Source organism: Rattus norvegicus, chromosome 1, assembly GCF_021556685.1.
Source record: "Rattus norvegicus strain SHRSP/BbbUtx chromosome 1, alternate assembly SHRSP_T2T, whole genome shotgun sequence".
In the NCBI taxonomy this organism is placed as follows: Eukaryota; Metazoa; Chordata; class Mammalia; order Rodentia; family Muridae; genus Rattus; species Rattus norvegicus.
Genome location: NC_141534.1, coordinates 81515540 through 81530936, shown reverse-complemented (window position 1 = coordinate 81530936; position 15397 = coordinate 81515540). Strand labels below are relative to the sequence as shown.

Sequence of the window (15397 nt, the reverse complement as noted above, 5' to 3'; positions counted from 1 at the left end):
GCTCCTGAGAGACACAGCCAGAATACAGCAAATACAGAGGCGAATGCCAGCAGCAAACCACTGAACTGAGAATAGGTCCCCTATTGAAGGAATCAGAGAAAGAACTGGAAAAGCTTGAAGGGGCTCGAGACCCCAAAAGTACAACAATGCCAAGCAACCAGAGCTTCCAGAGACTAAGCCACTACCTAAAGACTATACATGGACTGACCCTGGACTCTGACCCCATAGGTAGCAATGAATATCCTAGTAAGAGCACCAGTGGAAGGGGAAGCCCTGGGTCCTGCTAAGACTGAACCCCCCGTGAACTAGTCTATGGGGGGAGGGCGGCAATAGGGGGAGGGTTGGGAGGGGAACACCCATAAGGAAGGGGAGGGGGGAGGGGGATGTTTTCCCGGAAACCGGGAAAGGGAATAACACTCGAAATGTATATAAGAAATACTCAAGTTAATAAAAAAAAATGCTAAAAAAAAAAAAGATTTACTGACATTATCAAGGATCTTACATAATTCAAAAAAAAAAAAAAAACATTGTGTGCTTCCTAAATGTTTGCCGCTGTGATAATGTATTAAGGGTATATGCAAATTTCACCTAGCAGTAGATAGTTAGGGAATACATCAGGTTTGTTCACTATAATCACTGTCACTGAATAGGATGAGCACAGATGAGGCAGACATTAATAGTGTCATAGAACCATCATTTATGTAAGCACTGATTGCAGAGAGTCTACTATCAGACCTAGCAAGAGCACTAGTAGCACAAGAGCCTGGTACTTGAGAAGGACAGTTCCCTTTCCTGTGGGACTACTAAAGAACAACAACGTACTCAGGACTGCCCTGCCTCCAAAGACCATACCATGTTTTCTGTTACACCAGACATTCTTTGTATTTCTGCCTATAAGCACGCTACAGCCTCTGGGTGGGGATGTCATGACCTTTACCTTCACAGCACTGTTTGGATGAGGTGGGAAGAAAGGAGGGGATCTTGACCCTGACACATAACTGAGAACTCACTAATCATTAAACCACAGGGTCTTGGAAGGTTCATCTAATGGAAAGATGAACTCTAGCTTCAGGAACAAAATTTTCATGATTAATTCTTCCAGGTCTAACTCTAACTTGGGAATGTAGTACTAGCAGGTGAGTGTCTGCAGCTATCTTGTTCTTTTTATTATAACCTGGATCCATGCCTGGGAAATGAGGATGGAAAACAATGCCTGTATGCTGATAATTGGCATATCTGGAGAGTCTTGGAATTGAGACCTGCATTATCAAAAAGGGTATTTTTGGGTCGTAGCTGTCATTTTCTTGCAGGCATCCTCTCTATGACTATCATCAGAACATAGCCAGATACTGTAGACTGCAAGCAGAGTAAGATAATGATCTTGACTGAGGAGACCACAGAAGTCAAAGAGCACTGTATCTACAAACAGAGAGACCCATATAAAAGGTGCAAACAGAGTCCACTGTAATTTTAAATAGGGCTGGATTCTCTATCTGAAAAATTGTGCAGCACCATGCACTGTAATGTTATTCTTACTATCAAATTTGTGCTAGAGAACCAGAGGACAGTGAACCTCTATAGAACTACTGGTAACAAGTGAGAAAATACACAGTGTCTTCAGAGTCACATTTGACTGTAAGGAAATTGGCTTGCCCTGAAGACTGCACTTCACCTCAATATCCTAGAGTATAAGGATATATCTGAGTACATGGGCCTGGTTTTTCCTTCTCTCCTAGGAGCCTACAATAAACTCAGACTGCTGGCCTTGCCAAGCTCACTGGTGGCCATAGGAAGGAATGTTATTGTCCAATATGTCTCAAAACAACAATGTGACAGGTTATTCTGATTAAGCAAGAACCACAGAAGTTCTCATGGACCATGAACTCACAGTATAACCAGTCTTCTGAGCAGATTGAAACCTTGTTCTCTCTGAACTCCTTGACTCCCAACTAGAAGTGGACTGTCAGATGCTACAGCAATTACAGAAGCAGATCATAAGTATGGTCAAAACCAAATCTTTCTCTACAATAATGTTAAACTTGATACAGGTTCACATAGAGGACCAGGCATGTGGTGTATACAAGAATTCAAATATCTTTAGCCCATTGATGCAGAGCACAAGAGACAAGGAGACCCAAGATATATTATTGCAGACAGACAATGAGAGTAAAATAACAGGACGTCCAAGACAGAAATATAGACTCAGAAATTAGTCTATGTTGTACTCTCTCTTACTTTGGATCACCTTAAGTGACATCTCATTTTCAGTCAAACATACCTCCTTGTCTCCTATGTCTTGTAGGGACACTCCATAAATCCACCATCAAAGCTGAGTCAAGCTCTGTGATCACCTCAGGATTCCCCATGATTAACTGCAGTCAATGGACCATAGATTCAGAAATGTATGTTTTGCATAAAGAGGGAATCCCCCAAACCTGGACCACCCAAACCCAGGAATTGACTGGGAACAAGGATAAGTTTTCCAACCATTCTGTGACCATGCCAGATGATGTCATTGCTAATGTTATAGCTCAGCTTCTTTGTCAAACCATAATGTTATCCTTGAACTGGAGGAACAGTCAGGGTCTTAGGCCAATGCTCTGTGCTCCATGGGTATTTCCCTCCCAAAAGTCTAGCCATGGAGAGCATTGTGGGCTTGTGACAACATGTAGTTAGCTGTTTCTTTCTCTCCTAGGAATCTTCTACAATAAACCCAGCCTATCAGCCCTTCCCAGCCCTGTGGTGATTTTAGGAGGTAATATTAGAGTCTAGTGTCTCTCATAGGAGGGCTATAAAAAGTTTATTCTTGTGAATGAAGAGAAAAAGTTCCTCAATCCCCTGAACTCACAGTACATACACTTTATTGGGCAGTACCAAGCCTTGATATCTATGGATAACATGACCCCAGACCACAGAGGAACAGTCAGATGTTATGATTACTACAAGAATTTCCCACATTTGTTATCACTACCCAATGACACTCTGAAAATACACATCTCTGGTGGGTCAGATGCAACACTAAGCAAACTCTTTTTGAGGGTCTAAGCTCTTTGCCACAGCTTTGGCCTTTTTGGGGAGTTCCATGTAGAGAATGACTATTGAACAGCATGATTTCTTAGCAAAAGCCACACAGCTGGTTAAAGGCCATGACATGTGAAATGCAAGATGGGGGGGGGGAATACATCCTTGTAAAATCTAATTTCACAGTCCCTAAGCCATCTTCTTCCCTCGTGGGCTATTCCCAAACCCTTCCCATCAATACCACATACTGGGACTTGGAAGCACATTGGCCCTGCAGTGTTTCTTTGGCATCGACTATGGCATGTTTGATCTGTACAAAATGGGTGAGCTAGTCTCAGCCAACATTGTAGCCAACAGACAAAGATGGTTTCTCTTTGGGAAATTTATGCTTGGCAATTTGAACTGCTCCTTTGGGGTCCAATACAGAGGTTATGGTACATACAGCCTCTCTTCTGAGTGATCATATTCTATTGAAACTTTTAGTACCCTGGTCATAGGTGAGAGTCTAATAGATTCAATAATTTATTTGGATTCTGCATAGGACCTGACAGAGGGTCCAGGAGGAATGGATATCATAGATAGGAACTGATGAAAAGAAAGAGTTGATAAACAGAAGGGATGTAAGTCAGAGGAAAAAAAACATACCCCATGTTGTGAAAAGCAGGTTTTGATGATGTCTCAGCACAGAATAATAAAAATATCCCCTCATTTATTCTCTTCTCTTTAGGGCAGCTCTATTATACCATCCTTCTTAGTACATTAGTACTTAGTATATTGTTGACACAAGAGGAGATAGTCCTATTGCATTAACCAAGAAGCATTCTAGACCTTCCTTCTTTACTAACCAGGGATACATGATCATTTGCATCTACATAAGATCCATAGCTCAATCTTACCAGACAGAATAACCCCACTGCTCCTATCCCATCTTCCAATAGGTATATCAAGGAATTCCAACAGGAATGACTCAGAAAGAATCTGTCCTGGCACTGGTCCATCCAGTGTTTTTCTGTGATGGATTATCTTCATTCAAATATGGAGAAACTAATATCTCTATGTTCTCTGGCTTAAAGTCCTAGACTAGGTTCACTTTGAAGCCTTCTTCTGGGACCCCATGAGCAGAAATCAATTGATGAAAGTAAAATGCTATGATACACGTTGCTCTCTACCCCTCAGGGAGATGCTGAACATTCTATCAGAAAGTGGGATTCCATCCAGTCTAGACAAAGGTCTAAGCACAGTTAATATAGTAGCCACTGGGGGATTCCAGAAGGTGATGGCCGTGCTAAAGGTTAATTTTTTAATGGAAGAAGAGTTTTAAACATCAGAGTGATGGTGATAGAAAAGTAGGAGTAACCACAGAGACTCAAGTCCTCAGAAATGTGCAATAATTAGGTTTCACCTGAGAACATGTTAAGAAGTTCTTAAGCCATCCCTCTTCTCTCTCATACAGCTTTAAAAAAACCTTTTTCTCTGTCATTGCAACCAGGCCCACTGGTGTCCTTATGAAAAAATATGATCCTCCTCATTCAGTAATGGAACTGGATGAACAGTGTTTTCCTGTCCAATGATATAAACAAAATCTTTATCTAAATAATTGTAGGTAACACAACGTGGCATATGAGATGAAAAACATAAAAAGATCAACAGGAGTGTACTCCAGAAGTCGAGGATGGTTTAAAAGTGTAAAACTCCTCTCTCTCTCTCTCTCTCTCTCTCTCTCTCTCTCTCTCTCTCTCTCTCTCTCCCATCTATCTATCTATCTTTCCTCCCTCTGTGTATTTCATCCACAGAAATAAAGGGAAATGTGTTTTCTCAAGTAAAGAAAGAAACAATATTTAACTATAGGTGAATAATCAAGATCAAAACCCACTTACTCCCTTGGAGAAAGACAAAAATCCCCTCACTGTTCAAACCAACAAATTTCTGGATACAGTGAGTATACTCCATAAGGCAAGGTTTGCTTAAGAATGTGCTAAAGAATCATAAAGCTCACCTCTGTGTATGTATTTCATCCATAAAAGTAAAGGAGAAATGTTCCCTCAAATAAATGAAAAAGAAATGTTTGACAAAAAGTCAATAATCAAGATCTGAATCAGTTACCCACTTGGAGGACAGAAATTCTCTTGCTGCCCAAATCAACAAAACCTGGGATACAGGGTGACTGCACAGAAGTCACACAAATGTAGATTTGGCACTCAAAATCCAGCCATGTTATCCTACACAAGACTGACTGATTCAGGTCAGAGAATCCCCTACTTTCCATCATAACATTTCATGGGTAGCAACAGGTGCCATCTTTGGCTGATAAAACTCTAATGAATACATTGGACTGCAGGTCATACCCAGCAGAATCTATCTTATATATGCACAGTGATTTTGGTGTGTGAAGGGTGACAGGAATCAATGGAGTTATGTTGCATGTTTGGAGAATAAGCATGACCCAAAATACTGGACAATTCCATTCTACCATCAAATATGATGCCTTTAAGGGCTCTGTACATTTAATCCATCTGCATTAAAGTCATGTGTGGCTTTCAGATATCTGAAATGAATTCATCACATGGAGCTCACCTACCAGAAGAGGGCAGCATGTATTCACATTAAAGTTGTTTCCTGTGACCTAACCTGGCAGACTTGAAGTGTTAGGGGGGAAGGAAAAACCAAGGGGGGTCCCAACCACTTAGAGAAGAGGGTATGGAAGGGAGTATAAGGGAAGGATTGTGGGAGGGGGTAACCAGGAGGGAGGAAGTGAGCAAGGAAGTGAGCAGAATATAAAGTAGATAAGTAAAAAGGATTAAAAACAAAACAAAACAAAACAAAATCAGAATGCTTTCTGTGAAGAGGATGGTGTGAATAAGATCCCAGCAATGAGTGCATTGTCTGAGTGGCTCATTTGTAATGCCCCATCACTTATTTTCAAGTTAAGAAAATCAGCTGGTCATGAAATCTGTAAGAAAGAGATACCACATTTGTCTGAAACACTGGGCATATCAAGCCACAGAGATTCATAAGGCTGGGGTAAAAATGGAAATAATGAAATGCTTTGGATAAACTCCAAGTGTAAGAGACTTACAGAAATTATATTTTTAACTCTTTGAAGATAAACACATAATGTATTTGCTTGTGTAGACTAAATACTTCTACGCATATTTATTTCTCTTATGAGACAAGGCCTTAAATCGGGTGATTTCAAGTTTACATTAATAAGGATGACCTTAACCTTCTGATCCTCCTCATTGAACCTCCTAAATGCTAAAATTACAGACTTCAGAAAGCATATCAAATTTATTCAGTTCCAGGGGTCAAACAATGTCTTTGAGGATGTCAGACAGGTATTCTATAAACTAATATTCGTTCTTATTTAATAAAGGACATATCGATGAATATGCAAGGGGCAATGAAACAGTTTTTGAGTTCAGGAACATTTCTACATGCTGCATGAAACATGCAAAATAAGTTTTTGTCCAGTGCCCATCTTTTGCAGGGATGTTAAATTTGAATACTTACCTCATGTAAAAAAATTCCTAGTGTGGGGTTATTACTGGAGAACAAGCTCCAAAACTTTTTTATGGCCAGAGATGGTGTATGACTTCAAGAAAACTCTTCTGGAACCTGCAAAGTGGTTGTACATGTAAGATCACAGTGGTTGTAACAGTGCCTACAAGCCTAAAGGAAATGTAATTCATCCAAAGTCCAGCATGGAGGTGGGAGAGTGGGGCAAAGTCCCACCTGCAAATAAAGAATTATTTGAGTCTAATTCTTACTGGAAGAGAGAGAAAGAATAAGTTTTCTTTAAGGGTCTGGCTCTAGGTAGGATTTCCAAGACTATGGGCCACACAAATTGAGCTACAAGGGAAAACAGAGACAAGTTTGTATGAAGGGGTTGTTGAAGAGGCGGTTAAATCAAAACACATTTTGTAAAAATCTAAAATAACAGGTTTCTAAAAGCAAGGAAGAAAAATGGGAGTATTTAGTAAACGACTGAGGCTATACATAAACTTGAACTTCATTGAGAATTTGTACCTGTTACACAGGGATAATCAGATTATTCCTACGACAGAAAAATATTGTGTCAAACTACATATTTCCTGGTTTGCAATCACATATAACTTGGTTTCAGACAACACAATGTCCTCTGCTGTACACCACTAGCACAAGGAACATATGTGGTGCACATACGTAGCACATTCAAATATTCAAAAAAATAACCATGATATAAAATAAATACATAATTAAGATATTAAGACATAAACACCCACATAAAAGCATGCACTGGCTTCTGGTTTGCTTCTGTGCCTGGGAGCTTACAATGCACACCAGACCTTCCCATCCAAGTCATATGCAGAGACAGCTTGAGCCCCAGAACTTCTGACACACCCAGGCTCATAGGTGAGTCCACCACTACTGCCAAAACACCTGGACTAACTGGGACCACAACAGGGCCCAGGGAACACAGGAAACTCCACCAAGCTGATGACATATGATACAGGATACTTCTCATTTGCATATGCACTCTAGAGTGGACCCTGGGCTCCAACCGTCCCCAATACAATCACGCCCAGAGACAGTGAGATACCATAGAGTTCTAACACACCCAGACTCACAGGATCACAGGAAGGACTGGTTCCAGTCAGAGACAGCAAGGCCAGCTAACACCAGAGAAAATCAGATGGCAAGAGGCAAGCACAAGAACATACTCAATAGAAACCAATGTTAACTTGGCATCATCAGAACCCAGAACTCCCAACTCAACAAGCCCTGGATACCCCAACAGACCTGAAAAGCAAGAATCTGATCTCATATGACACTTCATGATAATGATAGAGGACTTTAAGAAAGACATATATATTTCCCCTAAAGAAATACAGAAGAACACAGGTAAATAAGTAGAAGCCCTTAAAGAGGAAACACAAAAATCCCTTAGAGAATTACAGGAAAGAAGCCCTTGGTACTGCCAAGACTGAACTCCCAGTGAACAGGATTGTTGGAGGGGAGATCTGTAATCGGAGGAGGATGGGGAGGGGAACACCAATATAGAAGGGGAGGGGATAGGGGGATGTTTGCCTGGAAACCGGGAAAGGTAATAACAATTGAAATGTAAATAAGAAATACTCAATTTAATAAAGATAGAGAAATAAAAGAGTTACAGGAAAACACAAACAGGTGATGGAATTGAAAAAGAACAATCTAGCTTCTAAAAATGGAAATCGAAACAATAGAGTTCCCTGCACCCAAATTCCCTGGCGAAGAGAGCAGACCACCCAGGAATACAGACATTCCGAGGCCACAGGACAGACTGCCACCTCTGCACACCTCGACCTACATCCCTGGTCCAAGGGGAAACTGCACAGTGCCTTTGGACAGAGGGATATAGGAACAGAGAGCTTCCAGTACACGCAGGCCTGTTCCATGCCCAGGACGGAACTAATCCCACAAAAGAGCTCCCTGCACCCAAATCCCATGGGGGAGAGAGCTGGAACCTCAGAATACTCGTGAGAAGTCAGAGAACACCAGACCAGACCCAAGAGGGAATCGCATAGTGCCAACTGTGCCCAAGGGGTGCAAGGACCTACACAAGCAATCAGGGGCAGAAACCTTTGATTCCTGCCCATGCCTAGAACTGGAAGACAGTCTCCAGGAGTGCCGCCACACCTGAGAGCAGAGGTAAGACCCACTTTTCTGCTACCAAGTGACCTGCCTGGTGGATTCAGTATACACAGAGGCTGACAGGAGCCTGGTACAGCTGTTCCCTGAGAGGTCCTGCTAGCACCTGACTAATACAGATGCAGATACAGCCAACCATCAGACTGAGCCCATGTATCCCAATAAAAGAGCTAAGGGAAGGAATGAAGGAGCTGAAGGGATTGCAATACCATAGGAACAACAACAATATCAACTAACCTAACCCCCCCCCCAGAACTCCCAGGGACTAAACCACCAACCAAAGAGTATATGTGAAGGGATCAATGACTCCCACTATATATGTACCAGAAGATTGCCTTATCTGGCATCAATGGTAGTGGAAGCCCTTGGTCCTGTGGAAGTTTGATGTCCCAGCATCGGGGGATGCTAGAGCAGTGAGATGGGAGTGGGTGGGTAAGTGAGGAGCACCCTCATAGAGACAAAGGGAAAGGAGGAAGGGATGAGGGATTTGTGAAGGGGAGACTGGGAAAGAGGAACAATAATTGAAATGTAAATAAATAAAATAGGTAATAAAAAAGTTGCCCTGGTCATATTGTCTCTTCACAGCAATGAAACTATAAAACACCATTGTTTCTTTTTTTTTACTACTTTAATTTACTTTCTTTGTAGATTTGTAGGTAAATGTCATAGTGGGGATTCTGTAGCAAAAATTTTCTCTATAAATTTATGAAAAATAATTTTTGGAACAAATTAAGAAACTATTTACTGTCACCACTATTCTCCAGTATTACATTTAAGTGCAAAGCGGTTTCTGGATTTTAAATCCCATTACTATATTTTAAAACTATTAGTTTTGTAATGCTGTGTGTTACACCTATATAATGGACCACACAGATCAACCAAGTGCTATATACTCCAAGCTCACTACCTGTTACTGTTCATGCAATAATTCATAATGAGTGTATGAGTCATTGTAGGATTAATGGCAGGGCAAGGAGGAAGGAGGGTATCCCATGTCCACTCCACCAAGCAGGAACTTTGACCACCATTTTTTTTCTTTTTGGGCATGATTATTGAACAGATTTTTTTAAATTTTTTTATCAGAGATATTTCTTTACTTATATTTCAAACGTTATTTCCCTTCTCGGTTTCCTGTCCATAAGCTCCCATCCCCTCCCTTCCCCCTCCCCCATACGGGTGTTCCCCCTAAATATCCCCCTTATTGCCTTCCCCTGCACTGGGGGTCCAATCTTGGCAGGACCAAGGGCTTTCTCTTCCCCTGGTGCCCTAACAAGTCTATTCTCTGCTACATATGCAGTTGGAGCCCTGGGTCAGTCCATGTATAGTCTTTTGGTAGTGGTATAATCCCTGGAAGCTCTGGTTGGTTGGCATTGTTGTTTTTAATGGGGTTGCAAGCTCCTTCAATTCTTTCTTTCTTTTTTTTACCCAATTGGTAAGATATAATTGCCCACCTAAATATACAAAGCCCAGTACCACACATCCCTTAAGAACATTAAGAACAACCTGTAAATACACAGAGCAGAATCTTAATGTCATCTGACATATTGTCATGCCATGGCTTCTCTCCCTCTCCCTCCTGTCTCTTCCTCCTTTTTGTTCCAGTCTCCTCCTCTTTCTACAAACTTCTCTCCCATCCATCCTTCCTTCTCCTCCAATGACAGGCCTCCTCCTACCCTGTACCTGCCACTCACCTATATTTTACAAATTCAACAGGGAGAAGGTTTTGGTGAAGTCACCTCAGTCCTGAGCACGTGACTAGGCAGCTGATGGGATTAACATCAAAATACAGATAACTCCAGGGCAAACCATAACATTTCCCCCTTTTTGTCCAGTTAAAAGGCCTTTTTACTTATATATAAATTGAGTACAATTATTACCATTCTACAATTTATAAAACATATGATACACTCAACACCCAGTCCATCAATTTTGTCCATTACCTAAAGCACCTTGTCACCTATCCCAAAAGACTATAATTCTATACCTGACTTATATCCTCGTTTGAGATTGTACACCATCTGAAAAACCATCTTTTCAAATTTATTAACTTTTTCAATGCTAAACAGCTTGGGTTGTCTGTAAGACTACCAGTTTTCAATCATGTCAGAAAGCTTTGAATGACCAAATATCTGTACACATAAGTCTAACACGGCTTGCAGAACTGAGAGGTTGTAGAGACATATCTCCACTAACACAGTCCTCTGTTAGCAACATGTGAACACAAGTCTCCAGCCTTCTGGCCCAAAATCAACTGACAGACTGTTGAAATGCAGATTTTGAAGGGCCAATCACAGAGTTGGGGATTTAGCTCAGTGGTAGAGCGCTTGCCTAGGAAGCGCAAGGCCCTGGGTTCGGTCCCCAGCTCTGAAAAAAAAAGAAAAAAAAATCATTGAAGGGCCGATCACCCTGTCTTGGCAGGGTTTATCAGTCAACTATTCTGCATAATTTGTCCTTTTCTGGACAGCATTAGTCTGCGGATGAAACAAGCAGTTCTGTCTAGTGGCTGCCTAGCCCCAAAGTATTGCCTCACCTGGAGGTAGAGATGTGCAAATTCTTCATTGAATCCACCAAAGGGGAACTGTTAGGAGCAGATATGCCTAAACAAAAGATAAAATAACTTTAAATCTCAAATTATGTGGATTTCTGACATTTCTGAAAACCATCTATCTATATAAGATAATCTGAACTGTTGTCTTTGTATCTTAGTATTATTTTGAAAGTACTCTCACAAAGTCAGAGCCATGAATTTGCTATTTGGCCTTTAACTCACATGTGTAATCAACTCAGAAGTTTGTAGTGACATCAATAGAATGACTGGTTCTAAACCTTGTACTTTTAAACTTGTTTGACAAATAAATTCTATACCAAAACAAAGGTATGATTTTAGCTTACTTACCAAATGAGATTATGACTGTACAATTCAATCTAGCTAATGCCTCCCTGTTAAATTACAATCAATTTTAAATTCCTCATAAAAACAACTTTAGAGTAACCACTTTCAGCCCCCCAAAAATCCAGAGAATTAGGGCAACAACTCCTCCATAACTTCTTCAAGCTGTACATGGGTGTTGAGATAGCCTTGTGGGTAGGGGATAACAAGAATGAAGAAATTGCTGTAGCAGGATGTATCCTGACTGGACCCACCTGAAAGTCCTTGAGACCAGGAATCCAAGTAGGCACACTCTGTAAAATACAACTCTCAAGACAAAAGTTTAGAATCGAGATATCTTTTTGTTTGATTCTCCTGAATCAATTTTTTCAGGTGATCTACCTCTTTTTGTTTGATTCTCCTGAATCAATTTTTTCAGGTGATCTACCTCTATCAAATCTGACCAGTATGAATCTGTCATGTTTCCAGAGCCTAATCACACTTTTTTAGAAACACAAAGGCAAAATCTTTCTCCCAAAATACTGTGTTCCTTAGTCTGGAACCAAAAAAAGCTTGTATCTTGCACTCTCTCCCAGAGTAATAATGTAACCATAAAACTCAAAGTCACACCCATTATGAAGATTAAACAATTTTTTTAAAAAGGAAGTAAGTTAAATAATGAGCCTGATAGGCTTTTGTACTCTATAATATCAGGAAATGAATCCAAAATTCCCATGGAGTTCACATTAAGAGAATCCAAACTTCCTGTTGTAGTAAATATCAAAAGTAACTACAACCCCTCACTAGCCTGCATCAATGAGCCACGTGGCCTTTAGCGGAGTGCTTCATAAAACAAACTAAACACCTTCTATCAGTTCTAGTACCAATAAGCAACTTAAAAATCAGGACTTTAGCCCAAAATATATCCATCTGTTAAGCTCTCTACCCGGAGCCACAGATTTTTATTTAACCTTAATAACTTCTATAATATATCTCTGTTTTCACTCTGCCTGGTGTTATAGACATTTATCACAACTCTCTACTTGGAGTTAGTGACCAATTTTTTCCTAATTTCCGAACCATGGATGAAAATTCCCATATGATTTGGATAATCTCTGTACTCTCCTTAAAACAAACTTAAACACCTTCTATCAATTCTAATACCAATAAGCAGCGTATCAAACAAGGACTTTAGCCCAGAATATATTCATCTGTTAAGCTTTCTACCCAGAGCCACAGATTTTTCTTTAACCTTAATTACTTGTAAATTCCTTCTATCAATTCCAACATCAACAAGCAACTTAAAATCAGGACTTTCATCCAAAATATATCCATCTGTTATGCTCTCTACCTGGAGCCACATATTTTTATTTAACCTTCATAACTTCTATATATCTGCATTCACTCTGCCTGGTGTTACGGACATTTATCACAACTCTCTACTTGGAGTTAGCGACTAACTTTTCCCTATCTAAGTTCTGAACCGTGGGTGAAAATTCCCACCTGATTCAGGTAATCTCTTTACTCTCTTCTTTCTAAAAACAAACTTAATCACTTTTTAATAATACCTGTCATTAAGAAGTAGCTTGTCTAACTAGGATTTCAACCCAAAATTCTCGTGGAGTCCACGTTAAAGGGAATATGAGTATCCTGAAAGACTTTCTAAACAACTTTCTTTAAAAGGTAACTTAATCTTTTACTCCTGATCTGCCATTACTATCACACAGCAGGGGACCTACAGTCTACCAGCCCAGGCTGCTTCTGTGTTTCTTTGTTTAAATTCCCCCATGCTTGAGATAGCACCTGGCTGGCCTCCTCTTACTTAGGAAACTTTCTCTCAACTCTTAGAATTACTAGTGGATTCTTGCCCACAGGTTGGTTTGCCATCTGTTGTTGTAAAATACAAAAAATAAAAAAGTAAGGTTGTCTTTTATCATCCTTAGTTCTGGCACCTCAGTGCCCCAAGATATCTGCTGGATATCTTGCCAGAAGCACACATTCCAATCCCGTGGCAGCCTAGAATAGCCGCCCCACATTTCATTACACTTAAATCTACACATGAAAGAACACACAACACAATAACCTTAGACCCAATTGCTAAGATATAATTGCCCACCTAAACATACAAAGCCCAGTACCATCCATCCCTTAAGAACATTAATAACAACCTGTAAATACACAGAGCAGAATCTTAACGTCACCTGCCATATTGTCCTGCCATGGCTTCTCTCCCTTCAACTCTTTCAATACTTCCTCTAATTCCTCCCAAAGGGGTCCTATTCTCAGTTCAGTGATTTGCTGGTAGCAATGACCTCTGTATTGGACATGTTCTGGATGTGTCTCTCGGGAGAGATCTATATCCATTCCCTCTCAGCATGCATTTTCTAGCTTCATCAATCTTATCTAGTTTTGGTGGCTATATTCTTACCCCACGGCCACTGCCAGGCAGGTGTCAGGCTGTGGGAAGTGGTGGGACACCGATGGGGATGGGAAGCATTGACTAGAAGCAGGACACAGCCATGGCTGGCTCTGGGATCCCCGGGCCTGCAAGGAGGCCAGCCCTGTCTGGTTCTCGGGCTCTTGGGCATCCAGGTGCTGCTGGGATGCCATGGAAAAGCTAAAAATGCAGTCGGGTCCATGGGGCTGGATCTAGCCTGGGGCTGAGAGGGAAAAGATGAGGGAAGTTCCCGCTGGTCCCGTGGGAGAGTCCGTGGCTGGACTGTGGTAGACTTGAACTTGGTGCTGCCACTGCTGGGAGCACAGTGAGGCCATGTTCAGGAGATTAGATGGAGGCTCTGTAAGTGAAGGCCTTCTCTGTGGCTCCCCTAGGTGGATCCTGATAAAAAGAGGCAATCTATGGTTTCAAGGCATTTATTGTCATGGAGGAAGGTGGATAAGTAAAACTGTACCCCACTTCTCAGAGTGAGCCTGAGAATAAATACATTTTGCAGGGAGGAGTGTCTGAAAAGGGAAATTGATTGGCTAAGTCTCCAGGCCTTTAAGTACCTCACTGTAATGGAGATCTGTCTTGAGCCTATGGGACTTGTGGTCATGTCCTATACCTGTGAAGGGACTTAAGACATTGCCTTTATGTGACTGACAGTCACAAATCTATGGAGGGCTGCAGGTTAATGACTGGCCTGGATTCCTGGGAGTTAGGCAAAATGCCTACCATCCCTCAGGGTCACCCGGGTTTCAAACATCCTCAACTAGGAACCAGGGCCCTTCACTGTCCCATAAGTCATCTCTTCTCATAGGCTGATCTATGTGTTACTGCAATGTTATACTTTGTGTGACCAAAATGCTATCATATGATTATTTGGCATCTGTCCCAATACCTTTCTCTGTTTTCCACGTTCTTTAGTCTTTTTTTTAAGATTTGAACTATCCCTCATCATATGTATGTTTCTGTTTCACTGACTCTGGGATCTGATTTTCAGAATTTTTCTCTCTCGCTGCCAGCTATTCATTCTGCTAATACAACACTTTCTCTCTTATGTTTTTATTGACTTTACATTTGAATCACAGCCTCCCTCTCTCTTTTCTTTCAAGTCTTACACTTACAAATCTCTCCTGCACTGCTTCTCCCCTTCTCTAGAAAAGGGGAAACCCCTTAGGTACCACTCCACCGTGGAGCATCTAGTTCCAGTGAGTCTATATACATCCTCTCCCACTTAAACCCAATGAGGCAGTCCAAGTAGGGATAAGGGGATCCTATGGCAGAGAACAGAGATGGAGATAGCCTAGCTGCACTTGCTAAGGAACTCACATGAACACCAAGCTGCACATTTGTTGCAAATGTGTAGCAGGCCTAGGTCCAGTTGCTTGATTTTCACTAGT

The 15397-nt window shown here is 41.1% G+C and overlaps 1 pseudogene; it reads left to right on the top strand.

Moving 5' to 3' along the window:
* Positions 1-1513: 1513 nt before the first annotated feature.
* On the top strand, positions 1514-3045 carry LOC148007225 (paired immunoglobulin-like receptor B; annotated as a pseudogene).
* Positions 3046-15397: the final 12352 nt, after the last annotated feature.